The 14,807-nt window shown below is 36.9% G+C and overlaps 1 protein-coding gene across 2 annotated transcripts in view; it reads left to right on the forward strand.

Moving 5' to 3' along the window:
* Positions 1-14,807, forward strand: part of slpr (mitogen-activated protein kinase kinase kinase slipper) — a 69,039-nt gene that overhangs the window by 38,765 nt on the left and 15,467 nt on the right. The gene's annotated exons all lie outside the window — the stretch shown is intronic.

Genomic DNA, 14,807 nt, shown 5'->3' on the forward strand with positions numbered 1-14,807 from the left:
AATACTGGATTCCAATGGCCTTTTAGCACGCGTCTGGTCTTTTAAGTTAATCCTTAATTTATTCTCATAAAAATAAAGATTTTATTGGCTCAGTATTGGATAATACGTCATTCGCCGAATAATTGATTAATTGTCCCGTGTAAGTTTGCGAAAATATCCAAAATGAGCAGAATTTTCGTCTAAGTACTCTATGGTGGTCTAGTATGAATTCATAGACTACACACATCATCCAACAATAGGAGAATTGACGAGTATATGTATACAGTATTAAAGTGATTTAGTTCACCATCAAAATAATTTTCTCATTTAAAAAAAAAAAATAAGTGCGTTCTAGTCAAACCCCTGATGTGGGAAGCAGAAATTCATATTGTGCATCACTTGATCTTTTAAGTTTTTCCATAATTATATTGAGTTAAAAAGCGTGCGTTGAAAATCATTCCACTAACTAAGTGCGGTAGTGGAGCACAAGTAAAACTGGCACACGGAACGCTCTCGTTCCGCAAAGCGCCCGAGCTGTGCAATGGGAGTGCTCTTGGCGCCCTTTGTCGTGTCTAATTAATTGGTGTCTAGCACTGTGTGTTACGGAAGCGACATGTCGTTGTGGGAATTTGACAGTCTGTTTTTTCCAGCCTCGTGATTATGTCAAACGCTAGTGTGTTCAGGTTTGTAGGTGGTTAGGGGACTGATTTCCGAATTAGTCGTTTGTAGTAACGCGCCCGTTGCGATTACAATTGTCAGCTTGTCCACCTGTCCGTTTTCATCTTCTGTTCCAAATGTTTGTCGTTCCAAATGTTGTCGTTCAAGCCAATTTTGGTCTGCTGCATTCAGGTGTGTGTCGCAAAGTAACCTGTTTTAAATTAACCAATTCCAGAGCCCTTATTTCTCAAAGAAAGCTAGTCATGCGTGATAGATTTCACTAATATATGTCTCCTAACCTATAAGTAGGTATTCCGGCACAAACAATCTCAAGCTACAGAAACCAGTTAAAGTTTACGAGACTTATGTTCTTGTAATTTCGGTAACATATCTCTGGACGACGCTATTAAAATTTTAATCGCGTTTCAAGAATAATTACTTCATTGCATTAAACATCCAAACAACAAAATACAAACAAACCCGACAGCGAAGTACGAGTACTTTTGTTTGGCAAAGCGCCACAGTCAAGGAGTTTCGCGCAAGTAGCTACGTAGCCCCCTATCCGATGCCTAATTAATTGGTGTCTGTGACTGCAGACATAACCCAGTATCTTCTGCTTTTTGAAGCGGATTTGAACGGAGAAGTTTCGGAAGTTGTTAGCTGTTTCAAAATCCATTGATACTTGGATCCAAAACTTCTTAAAAGACAAGATGTTCCAAACAAAATGGTATTATTCCACTTAATGACAGTCTGTTGTATTTAATGTTACATTAATACGTAGTCCTTACGTCATGTACAACTTGATAACTATATTTCTAATGTTTTATAAAGTGTTTTAATAGATTGACACTTTTAATTAGATGTGTCGTAACAAACTTTGTAACCTTTACTGTAGCCCTTGTAACTTCACAACGTCTTTTATTGGATGCCGTCTCTATTAACCTCGTGAATAAATTTATGGATGCCACCAAATAGGTCGAACATAAAATTCGAGAAGTAACTCCGTGAATGCCAGGTAAAAATTCAGTGACACAAGTTTACCAAGAAGACATGAAATTCGCCGCAAAACGCGCTCGTAAACGTCAACGCACTCTACACTCACGATAAACATACCAAACACACGTCCCGGCTCGAACGTAAAATTTTTATACCAACGGTAACGTCCTCGTACGACAATTACGTTCGCTATACGTTTTAGGACGGCACTAACCCAGAATAGGTTGCAGAAATTGGGCTAAACTAGGCAGTCGTAAGCAAATTCGGTGATATTTCCAGAGGTTACTTTTCCGATATTTATAGGATGGGTCAATCTCTGAACAAGTTTGCCGACCTAAAGCTAAAAAATGTATGATTCAGCATGATAAAACATTTGACACAACTTTTTTGAACCTCTGTTTTACCTGACGCAATAGATGCTAAATCCACAGAACACAGTTCAAGTAAACCTTTAAATTCAGGCAGCTACTCTATCTGTTCTTAATAATAAACTGGAAGTGGCCCACTCGGTAGTTACCGCTTTGTCTTCGTTCCACATGCAAGCCAAACAATTTAGACTGCTGCAACATGCATCCAAATAGCGATTGGCAAATTTTGTATGCGGGAACCTCCCAAGAGGTTGCCTCCTTCGGAACCAGCCGAGAACGTTTTGCACGTAAAGTTGCCAACGTCTCTCGAAATGTATTACTATTACAATATAATAAAACCAGGAGTAATGCTGATGCTTTATGATATCAATTTCTGTTGTACAGTTATATTTTATTACGAGCTGTGGCTGGTATACTACTTCTGAACGCGCTTTACTTTCCTAAGAAACATAAAACATAAATACTAAAAATACGTAGGGAACATATGTATGTTCCCTACGGAAAGCGAAAAAGCCTATTTTAATGACCCGACAATATTGACACAACTGTTTTTGAAGATAGAACGGCGCATCTTGGCAGACAGACAACAATTTAAAAACGACCTTTTAACTGTCGATATCTTGCCAATAAGCACAAGCTTAGAAATTATTAGATGTTTTGAAATGATAGACGCACTCCTTAAATTTATCTGGATAGATTTCTGTTCAGGAGGTACACGTAGCCCAGAAACTATATAAAAATATTGATACCATCTATGCAACTAGAATATTGATGAGCGCATCTCGATATTTTCATTTCGGTTCCACAAACTTCCTTCTTTGTTTGGCGAGAGTATTCCCAGGAGGCGATGGGTTTTATATGAGCCGACCTTGCACGTTTTGCACGAAAATTCATTGCAATTCTTTGAAAATATTTCTTCTGATGCCATTGTTGTAATATTGGCACTGGGTGTCTGTATTTTGTTTTCTTTTTCGAGCATTGTAAGTTTATTATTCGTTTAACTAAAACTAGGTACTAAAAATATGATGTCCCTGTAGTCTCGGGACTAGAATAGGGCTACGGTATTCCCTGCCTGTCGTAAGAGGCGACTAAAAGGGGCCTTCTGGGGTTGCGGGCGGCAAGAGTGGGAGCTCGAACCGTCCAGCAAGTAACCCTGGGAAGGACGACGGTGTGTGTTGCCGCGTAGCGTTGTAAACGCCAGGTCTGTGGGAGGAGCGTTAACTAAAAAAAGGTACAAAAATGATTGCGACTCTCTATTTTCAAAACCTTTCAGTCGTAATTAAATCGACACAGTCCATCTATATGTTTTTCAATGGCAAATAGCTTATCTTGTTTACGGATTTAATTTACGCGTCTAATAGATAGTATTTGATCTCATGGTTATCACGATGTATAAATTTGGACTGTTTTATTTGTTTTGGCAACGTATTTCCTTAGAATATTATGTAAAATGCATGTATTCACAAATCTTCGGACTATATTCTGCAGTCATTTTTATATGATAATTTACAAACAGGAATACAAAAGAAGCACTTTGTTAGTTTATCCATACCAAATTAAATTACGAGGCAATCGTATCCCAAATGCATATGCATATGTATTATACTTTCGCAGCATCCCAGACGCGTGTCTCATTGATCGAGACTGATCTCCTTTGTCTCAGAGATAATGGAAAACAAACAATTCCAAATCGCTGGGGTTGCTATCGACACGGAAAATTTCAAACGGGGTAAATTATAGAATTGCAGCGTGCATTCGTCTCTGGATAATGTAGCAGAAAGGGTAGCGATGTACCTTTGATTGTTTTATTTTCCCTGTCTACGTTAAACTGAGAATTCAAAAGATTTGGAATAAGTATTCAGCTCTTCTGTTTTAAATGTATTTTATCTCTACGTATAGACTTACAGAGGTAGGTAGCGCTTCTTTTTGTATTTTTGCGTCTCATAGGACAGGACATTTTTTTATTTGACGTACTTCGTCTAGGGCAGTGACCGTATAATATGATTAAACCATCTACGTAGCTACTCATGTAATACTTAAATCACTATATATCATCTTATTATAGAAAATTAGCATCAGCGATTTAAACAGTCGTGACCTCGAATTTGACGTAAGCATCTTAATAATGGGATTAGTCGGAAAACATAGAAGGTTCTTCATCCAACTATTCTTGGACGTTTTCTTTCTTCAAGACACGTGGAGCGTCATATGGGATGCTCATTTATCATCCATTCATTGTCAAGGTCTCTCACCCCATTGTCATGGTTGTGTTTGACTTGTATGTTCTTGTAAGACGGTAATCTGATTATAGTTAATTCTGGGCTTACAATGGTTACAGAAGCGATATCTTGTCTGTGTTAGAATACGTTGTTCTTACAAGCTTAGTATAATGCAGTTATTTTGAAGTAAAAACAAGTCATCCATCCGTATTCCGTAGTTGGTATCCCCTAGTCGGCGCCACTTAAACCGGTCCTTGTCTTCATCCAGTGATTATTCCTAGACATGATCAATATTAGAGGTCCTTACGTCCCTATCGGTAGCCAGTGTCAGTCTAAGAGTCATTATACCATTACCCACCCATTAGCACTTCAGTGGTAATTTTGACAGCTATCTTTACTAACTTTTTATATTTATCCCATCGTGTAACGTTTTTGCACAGCAAGTTGAACCTCTTAAGTTTCAAGTTAACGGTGACAGTTAAAGCTCACTACTCGGGTCTGTAAATCAACATTGGCGTTATTATTTTTGTCAACACTCAAACAATTGTTGGGGGAAGTCAAGGATCCTATTTGTGAAAACATTCCATAGATACGTTTACGTAAAGACACTCGTAGCTCGTAGATGCAGAGTAGTAAAGACACTCGTAGACACAGGGCTCGTAATAAGACGTCACGCAGATTGACTTGTTACTCACTTATCGAGGAGTAACTCTATTTACCTTATAAATGTGATTATGATGTGATCTTTACCTTTACTCTTTACGTCGATTATGTTTTTCCCGGATCCAAAAAACCCCCTCACGATCAAAATGAATGATTCCAATCAGTATTCACCACAGACAATTATCGGTTTAAGTATTCGACGCGTGCAAGATACCGTTTCCCACGTGCATCATATGCAAATCGGAATTATAAATGCAGCCTCCTAAACATTTTTATACCATATAATTTGTTATGCATTCCATCTCATGTAGGCTGTTATCACTATGTTCTATGGACATCCGTAACCAGCTTTAGATAGAACAGCAGGTTTCTAAAGTTAATTAAAAAAAAACGGTGCTTATCCTTACAGATTATAATTGGCGCATCTAAAATGAGACGACATAAAAATGATTTATTCTGTTAAGTTCTGCGTGTAAATCGCAAATTTCAATTGTTTTACAGAAAGTAAAATAAAGTCGTTAATTGTGTGCATCAACTAATATAACAAATACAACATTTTACTATCTTTCTATATCAAAATCTTTCGGGTCCGAATTTCCTAATGTACCAACTCCAAGTCAAGTTTTATGATAGAAACATTATATTATTAATTTATTGCATGAATATATTCATAAAACGGACCACTTATAAGGTTTAAATAAAATTCCAGTAAGTAATCTCGCATAGTTTTAAACATAGCCTCGACAATACATTGTCATTCCGTGTGACCTATGACCCGGGAGCTTGCATAATGTATGCCATCATCTCAATATTATATTCGTAACAAGAATACCACTAATTTGCTTAATAGATTTTATTGTTCATTTTTATTGTTAAGAATGTAATAAATTCTTTAACATTATTAATGTAATGGGTCAAGTTAGGTATCGCACACGACTCGTGTATCGGTCACCTACTGGTGTGAAACATAAGGTTCCATTGTAATTACCAATTTTTTTTGCGTGTTTTGCTTCGTGTGTGTCAATGGCCCCGACAGCAGATATGAGTGTAGAAAGAGTATTTTTCCAAGATTATTATTAATGGGATTATAGCAATGCTTACTTTTAAGTGTTAAAGAAACAAACTTGGTATCTGTTTTTTGTATAACGGAAATATTTATCATGTGTGTAAGTACTACTTAGGTGGTCTTCCTATAGTTACCCCCACTATAATCGGTTTCCTCACACCGAAGCTAAGCACTTTTCTGCATATTTACGAATTTTCACACTGAAATAATATTTTGTACGCTACGCTACGCTTTCTTAAAACTCCATAATCCAATATGACAAAGGGACCCTAAATGAAAAATTGCAGCTATCAATAAATCATTCCATTTTCTCACTCGCGCTGAAACGGAGTATATCATTCGCTGCCAGTTACATAGCGGCAACATTGTCTGTGACCTAAAAGCACTTTCATCCCGCTCCGCCGTCCATCGCCGTCGTGGCATCATCAATCATGTGGAACATTTTACGGCGCCTTGAGACTCCTCATATAGATCGGGGTATATTCGGCTCCAGTTGACCAGAATAAGATAGTTTAAGCTAAGACGTAAATGTATAGATAAACGGCGTCGTCCGTATTTATTCGAGTTCGTTGATTTATACCATTGATTGCATTTATATCTACATGAAGTGTTAGCTTTATCAGAGGGTAGGATGTCTCTTATGGGTAATAGCAGTAAATAGATTATTATATTTTATAACATTAAAATGTGACAAATGGCTCGTTGGAGGTTTTAAGTTCCACGCGTTCACGCCAGTAAAAATATTTTTCTATCAAATCACATAAGATCACGTAAACCTTACAAAAAGTATAAATTACCTGTTAAAACGCTCGTTAATAAATCATTCAACCCTATGATTCTTTCTAGTTATAGACCAGAGAGGAACCGGATCTATATCCTGTTCGTCTTTATTTCCCGCGCGCGCGCCATCTGAATTATTCATGAAGGGATTGTCTCCACGGCTCTCTTACGGCGGGCCTGTCATCCAGCACTCGAATTTGTAAGTGAATACGTGAAGTGCTAAGTCCACACGTTAGACCCGTTCAACCGAAAACTGTACGTGTTAGCATTAAGTTTGCCGCTCAACGTGGGGCAAAGTTTAGAAGATGCGTCCGCGGATTTAGAACCGGGTGGTATTTCAGATCGTGCGATGTTTGCGATTTGTCTGATCGTTCTTCGTAGTAAGCGAGCTTGCAGTGCGCCTAATCGATTGTGAGCACTGTCGCCTGTGACCAACTCCTTAAAACCGAATTAATCCATGGTCTTAATCATAAAACTGAACTTTCCCAAAAAGTGGTAAAACTGACAAAATTATTTAGAAAAATAGTAATTTTATTTTGAGAGGCACTTTGGAAGGGAAAATCAAACGAATGGGAAATCAAAAGTACGTAGTCTTAAATCTAAAAAATAATACAAATTAAATATCTATTATGTATAGAACCACAGAAAGGAAAGCATTAAAGTTTCTATTATAAATTTATATAAAATTGATATAATGACACGACAGAGTCCCGGCAATTGATTAGCCAATGGAATCGAACCCAAGATTAAAGTATGAAGAAGGAAATAGCGATGCATCGAACCGGCTCCGATGTAAAACTTGGAACTTGTCCATCGCCTAAGTAGCGTGCAGTGTTCTTAGCTGTGAGAAAAACTCTTCTATTTCAAGAAGCATTCGTGGAGATATATTCTTGTTATCTTTTTACTTGTATCTTGGTGTGTTTCGTTGTAGAATCACTTGAAGAGGTCACTGCCGGCTATGGATATCTGTGACTTCATATACAATAGAAGTTCTAAATGACGCCCATTACAATTGTATTGAAACCCCTGAGGACTAAGATGGTAGAGTCATATGTAAACTCACTATTATGTAAATACCTATTTCGAATGAAATATACATGTAAATTGTTAATAAATAATCAGTCTTATAATAAATTTGATAGCAACATAGATATGAAAGCAATATAGTAAAATTTCAATTAATTGTAAATGAAATAAATCTTATTAGTGGAGAACTGGTTAAGTAAGTACTGCCATTTACGACGTCAATAATGTTGTTAAATTACTCCCGACACTTGTGGTACTATTCTGTAGTACGAACATGATTCCGAATCACGATACACTATTTCGTTTCTTTACTGGTAAGACAATTTAATGTACAGGTTAGATACATATCTGTGTTTGAATGTCTGCAAATGAAATGTTATTTTCAATACAATGAGAGTCGCTAATCCCCTTACATATTTTTTATAACATAGGAGTAGCAGACGAACATGCAGTCCACCTGATGGTAAGCTACTGCTGCCCATGGACATCTGTAATCAATCCCAGATAGGACTAGATATTCCTACCTGAAGTCGACCACAGATGCGCCGCTACCCCTGAGGACTAAGGTGGAACGCCTCGGAAAAGTATGTCTCCCTTACCACACCCTTCAAACCAAAACACAACAGCGCATAACACTGCTTTTATAAGAATTAATGGTGGCGGTGGTGCCGCCTGATACGACCCACAAAGGGTTCTATCACCTAAAAGACTCCCGAATTATAGGATATCTTACAAAAAACACACCGTTTTCTTTAATTCACATAATGTCAAATTATAGAAGACAAACCAGTCGCGAGTGGTCGCATGTCATCGCGACAATCGCTGTCAAGCTGTCAGTCGGCCAGGCGCCTGCGTTCGCGCCCTTTAACTTGATTGACGTATGAATTATGACCTAAAATTCGTTTCTCACTGAGCACTTTAATGATTTCCAGTTACTTTAGGTGGTGGTCATATTTTAAGAACACTAATAAGTGTCAATTAAAGTCGTATAGTGAGTGATTGTTATAATTTAATTTATAAGAAGTAACAGGTTTTTTACTTTTGTAAGCTTGATTTGATACTGTTCTAAACTTAATTAAATATTTTTGAGAACGATATGGGCTTAATTGGTTATATCTTCATCAAATATAAAACATAACCATTCTCGTAGGGCTAGGTTCGTGGTGTGTGTGATATTTATTCTATATCGTTACAATTAAAAGAAACATAAGATTCTAAAATATGAACCTAACTTTATGATTTTAAGAATTTGAAATCATAAAGCTAGGTTCATATTTTAGAATACAATATTACCTACTCGTATTGTATCACTGTCACATACATTTCAAACTGTTGTATTCATTAGGACTTCTTCATACACGTCAAAAATAATTCAATGGCCGAATTGCGACAGTCAAGTTGTCAGCCCGGCAGGCGCCGAGTCTTTGTCCCTTGATCGACGTATGAATCGAGCTGTGTGGTCGGTTCATATGCGATCATTCGTGCGAGCAACGATCTGTGCAGAGTAATTACATTGTCCACTGGTAATGCCTAACTTAGCAGAAGCGCACGAATGAATTAAACCGTTGCCGCGTTTCATGGCTAATCATACACATATCTGTCAAGAATTCATTGGCCGAATTGTGACAGTCGTCAATTTGTCAGTCTGGTAGGCGCTACATGAATCGATGTATGAATCGAGCTGTGCAATTTTATATGCGATCATTCGTGCGAACTGAAATTAGTGCGGAGTTATTGCAGTCTTTAACTGCTAATGCCTAACTAAGCGCAGAAATGGGGTCAAATCGTTTGTTGATATACTTACTTATTAATGCAAGATAAGATTTTTTGGCGAATTGCGACAATCGCTCATATCATCAGCTTATTAACCGCCGTGTTTTTCTCTTTTACGGACGCATGAATAGAACTTTGTGATCGGTTCGTATGCGATATTTTATTGTGTCGAGATATTTGTGCAGATTAATTGTATTGTCGATTTGGATCTTCTGCAATGTTTACTTCGATGACCATGTGGTCCACAAAATCTTTCGCGTGAATAAAATTTGTGCTTTCATGAAAAGGTGCAAGTCTTCAACAAGTCGCGCAATATAAATTGGCACATCTGTATGGCTATATATTTATTCTGCTTAATATGTGATCGGCCGCCATAATGTTTTATGTTTTGAGGCCTCATTGTAATTTGAATATTGAATAATGTCTTTATCCGTTGGTACGTGGAATAAGGACATTAATATCATCGTTAATAGTAATTCTCTTGTCGTTTGTCGAAAGGCCGAATTCTATATCCAACCACACAAATATTTTAATTTATATTCCTGTTCTCAGTCCACGGTAAAAACAATCCTTACTTAATATTATAAATCCGAAAGTAACTCTGTCTGTCTGTCTGTCTGTCTGTCTGGTTGTCTTTTCTTCACGCCTAAGCCACTGAACCGATTTTAATGAAATTTTGTACAAAGATAGTCTGAGACCCGAGAAAGGACATAGGAGAGTTTTTATCCCGGAAATACCACAGGAACTAGGGATGGCGATCTAAGATCGATTAATCGGAGAATCGATCTTTTGGACCAAAAAAATCGATTATTTTAATCGATATTAGTAAGGATTGAAAGCAAAGTTGTTGTCCATGAGCCCACGAAGGTTTCAGAGTTGGTACGACCAATTTTTACCAGATGGCGCCACTGGTATTCCGATGAAGGTACGAATTTTCAGTTTTATGTTTGTTAGTATGTCATATTATTTTCTTTTAAACGCGGGCGAAGCCGCGGGCAAAAACTAGTACAGAATAAAGCTTGCGTTTAGTGTATGAAGGAGCATCATGTTTTGAACGCGAGTTTTATGTATAATTATGACAATGGTATTAAATTTAGCTAAAATTGACCAATTAGACTACAGGCTATGGTATTGGTACTATAATGGGCCTTAAAACATAAAAACCGAAAGGACATTGACATTTTAACGAAAATAATCCCTTTGTTTAATATGTATCATATACAAAAATGTAACACTAATCGGTAATTATTTAACCAGCTTTAGAAATCGAATGGGTAACCCCAATTGGTATTTTTTACGTAAATATTCCCTTTGTCTAACTTGTACCGTTGACAAAGTGGGTAACAGTAAACCTAGTTTAGCCTGTTTGGTCGGAGAAAATGGACCAACGGAGCCTAATTTCCTAGTCACTGTGTCACTCAACCGTCAGCGACCTTTCAAATTTCAATGAACCGCCTGCACTCCGGTTTGTGTAGGCGTACCATATTGGTAGACGGATAATCCTGAAGTAACTAAAAACATAATTATATAATATTTAAACATAATGTTTTGGCAAAAAGATATGATGTTTTAATAATCCCAATTAGGGATAAATGTCCCAATGCACTTATGTAGCTAAAATTGATGTGCATGCTGTGTTTGCCTGTAATAGGTTGTGCACGTAGCATAAGACCATTGTTTTGTAATTATTTTTAATACATTTCCTCTAACAATTGATGGCAAACCTTATTAAATAAATAAATAAATTATTAAGGCATATGAAGAATACGATACATGATGTATATGTGTATTATCAAATGTTGTATTGAAAGGATGAACCACCGGACTTAGCGCTAATAATTAAGTTTGAGTTTTAGTTATATACATTACCAATACACCTGATTTTATGATATCATGTGAATAGAATATCTAAGATTTTCCAATTGCGTATGTAAAGTCTATGAAGTACTACTTAAATATGTATACACGTATGAAATACCATTGATGAAAACCGCCAGTAACCCAACAGTGTGGTCACCCTACGGTTGGGTGGCGGATCGAATCGTGGAACGGTTTGCGCTCGCCGGTCACGTAACGTGGCGTACGGTGCGGGAAATACGTGTACGCACCGCCACCAAGGACGATCGCCACTCGAGCTTTTGTTTGACGGGATTCCGCTCGCGACGCCGCTAGCGTGCACGCACAGCTTTTTAAATAATTTAAGTTTAAAGTTAATTTTACGTGTGTGGGGAAAATGATGAGAGTAAATTTTTACTACTGAGAAAGTTATCAAAAATTACGCACATACTCTTGGCGTAAGAGTACTGTCAAAATTGCCTTAGCCAAAATTACAGTCAACTTAGAGACGGTACTGTGTGGTAAGGGGAATATACTTAGTACACAATGCATTCGAACTTCAGGAATAGCAACGTATCTGTGGCCGACCTCAGGTAGAAGTCTGATCATATGTGGAGTTGATTACAAAAGTCCAATATCGGCAGTAGCCACTTACCATCAGCTGGCCTGCAGGCTCCTTTGCTATTCCTTTTAAAAATATAATGCAAATATTAGAAAATAGGTATAGTTTTAGCAAAAGAAAAGCTTGCTTATGTTCGCTTTTCGTTTTATGTACAGGTAACAAATTAATGTGAAGTAAACACGCGACTTCCACGTTACACGTGGAAGGTCAACTTGTATCGATGGAGTATGTGTGCCATAGCGTCGAGGTTTTCAATCTGCAAATGCATTTTCTGTGCATTTCCTACCTATTTCTCGTGTTTCTATTTCTATTCCGTACTTATTTCTTTGTGCAATAAATTTGCGAATCACGCAAGAGCCATTCTAGATTAATTTTACCACTGTAAAGATACGTAGATAATTAGTAATTTAACCTCTTGCTCGGGTGGCCCCGGGCTGGAATCCTTAGCACGCACAACTGTTGCAAGTTGTGTGCATAATACGAGTAGAACTCAATTATAATTTTAATGGGAAAGAAAGTATCTCAAGCGTTACGAGTAAGGGTTAAACGAAAGTTCCCAAGATGTGTTAAGTTTACTAATCCGCAGCTTCTCACATCTCAATCTGATAGAATACCCTTTATGACTATAAAATAAAAATGCAATTATTATTCTCAATCTTAGCTTAAATTTCAGCTTTACTTAAGATGTGGGTTGTAACTCGTTGTGCCTACGTAACTTTTGAATTGGTATTGTGGTATTCTATTATTACTATTTATTAACCCTACATTAAGATTGACCTGGATTCTGAAATCGATTTCTTATCTAACGCCTACAGTGTTAACTGAAATGTTCCTTATATGAATGAAAAAATGAAATATGAAACTAATTTTAACTATCCATTTAGCTATACTAATAGGGAGATAAAAGCACCCCTTTCCATACTAGTACCACACACGTCAAACTAAGCATTACTACAGCATTACTTAACAGTTAACTCTGTTGTTCTAATCAAAGGGATAGGTGACGCCTCTAGTTACGCAATTTTTCCACAAAGTTTTCAATAGGTATGCAATAATACCTTAATGTATTACTTTTAATTTAAAATCGTGCATATAATTAAGTGCATTAGAGTGTGCGAAAAGATATTAATAAGATATTGACATGCTAGCATAAACCCATAAACAATTGGGTGGCTGTAGTTACGAGCGAACGGTAAAAGTTTTATGGCGTGATTGACAAACTAAAAGAGAACTATAAAAGGAATCGATCGCTTCACTTACAGTAATATCGTTTAGGTTAGCCAATAGCGCTATCCATCGTCCGTTATTAATATCTATTTTTGCTTACCAAAGATTGAAAATAGACAACTTCGATCTAAGGAAAGTTAGACGGTTGGTAAACAAATAGTTAAATTTTAATCGCGTCTTTTTAATTAATAAATGTAAAAATAAGGGAAAGAATCAAGAGAACTTTTCGATTTGCTATATTAGTGAGTATTTCATTTAGTGAATTGTCAGACTATATTATGTCTTAACTTAACAGGCACTCGTTATCTTAATCTGCCCTAAATTAGTAATGTAGGGTACAACAATTGGTTGGTCGCAACGGCTAACTTAAGTAATTCCGTTGTGTCATTTCACTTTGACGACCAGTTTGATGGGTGCGGTTTGATTCTCCGGAGTGGCTCGGTGAAACACTTGAAGAAGGACCTTATTTATGTTCTTGGAATTTATTTTATGTGTAAGAAACGCGGCCTCTCGATCGAGGGGTCCGAGGTTCAAATCCCAGGCACGTACCTCTGATTTTCAAATTTATGTGCGTATTAGAAATTAATTATCACTTGCTTAAACGGTGAAGGAAAACATCGTGAGGAAACCTGCATACCTGAGTGTTATGCATATGTGAAGTCTACCAATACGCACTTGGCCAGCGCGGTGGACTATGGCCTAATCCTTCTCATTCTGAGAGAAGACCCATGCCCAGCAGTGGGACAGTAATGGGTTGATGATGATGATGATTTTCTGTGTTCATATGTTTATGTATTTACAGTATAAAAAAACACTCTTCAAAACAAAAACCAAAAGATGCCAAATTATATTGTAAGTGTTACAACAGCCGTGCAACTTTTATTTATCAATGTGAAATGTTTTGAAATTTCATTCGATTTCGATGTTTGTTATAAATATTAATTCCGCCGATGGCCTCAGATCACACCCCCATGCACTTTTATTTAAGCTCGTAGTGTCCTAGGTCCGGCCCACGTCGGCCTACATGAACTTTCGGTTCCTCAATGCCGATGCTTTGCGATCGAGTTTCACGCCTCATTACGATACATGCTATCAGATGTTTTGTTTTCTTTATTGTTGTATGCGGTATGTCGAGTTCTTGTTTTTGATATAGTTTTTTGTAGTCAGTGTAGTAGGGTAATTTGATTGATAAGCTCCTATTAAGCTTAGGTACTTTATTTAATAATTTCGAGCTCGTTCGCATTTTCAAAATAGTGTTGTGTTTTCGTAACAATGTTTCTAATAATATTTTTGCCGTTGAACTCTAAAACCCAAAATTGATGCACCACTTTACTACCACGTTTACTACCAGAACCTATTATTCGTATTCTTCATGAGCACTAGAAAATAAATATATTGGAACTTTCACAACTAATGTGACAATGTCAGGGAAATTGACCATTAGATAAAATAAACGACACAATTAACGTGATCTATAATCCTACATTTGAAAACCAATTTTGGGTACGTTAGTAGGTAGTAAGAGAAATCTTTCTTATTTGTAGATATTCTTAATAAATATTGCTCCCCAAAATGTATATTATGGTGTCACTATA

This window comes from Epargyreus clarus, unplaced genomic scaffold, assembly GCF_041222505.1.
Source record: "Epargyreus clarus isolate Ecla_fem2 unplaced genomic scaffold, WU_Ecla_fem_2.2 ptg000001l, whole genome shotgun sequence".
Taxonomy (NCBI): domain Eukaryota; kingdom Metazoa; phylum Arthropoda; class Insecta; order Lepidoptera; family Hesperiidae; genus Epargyreus; species Epargyreus clarus.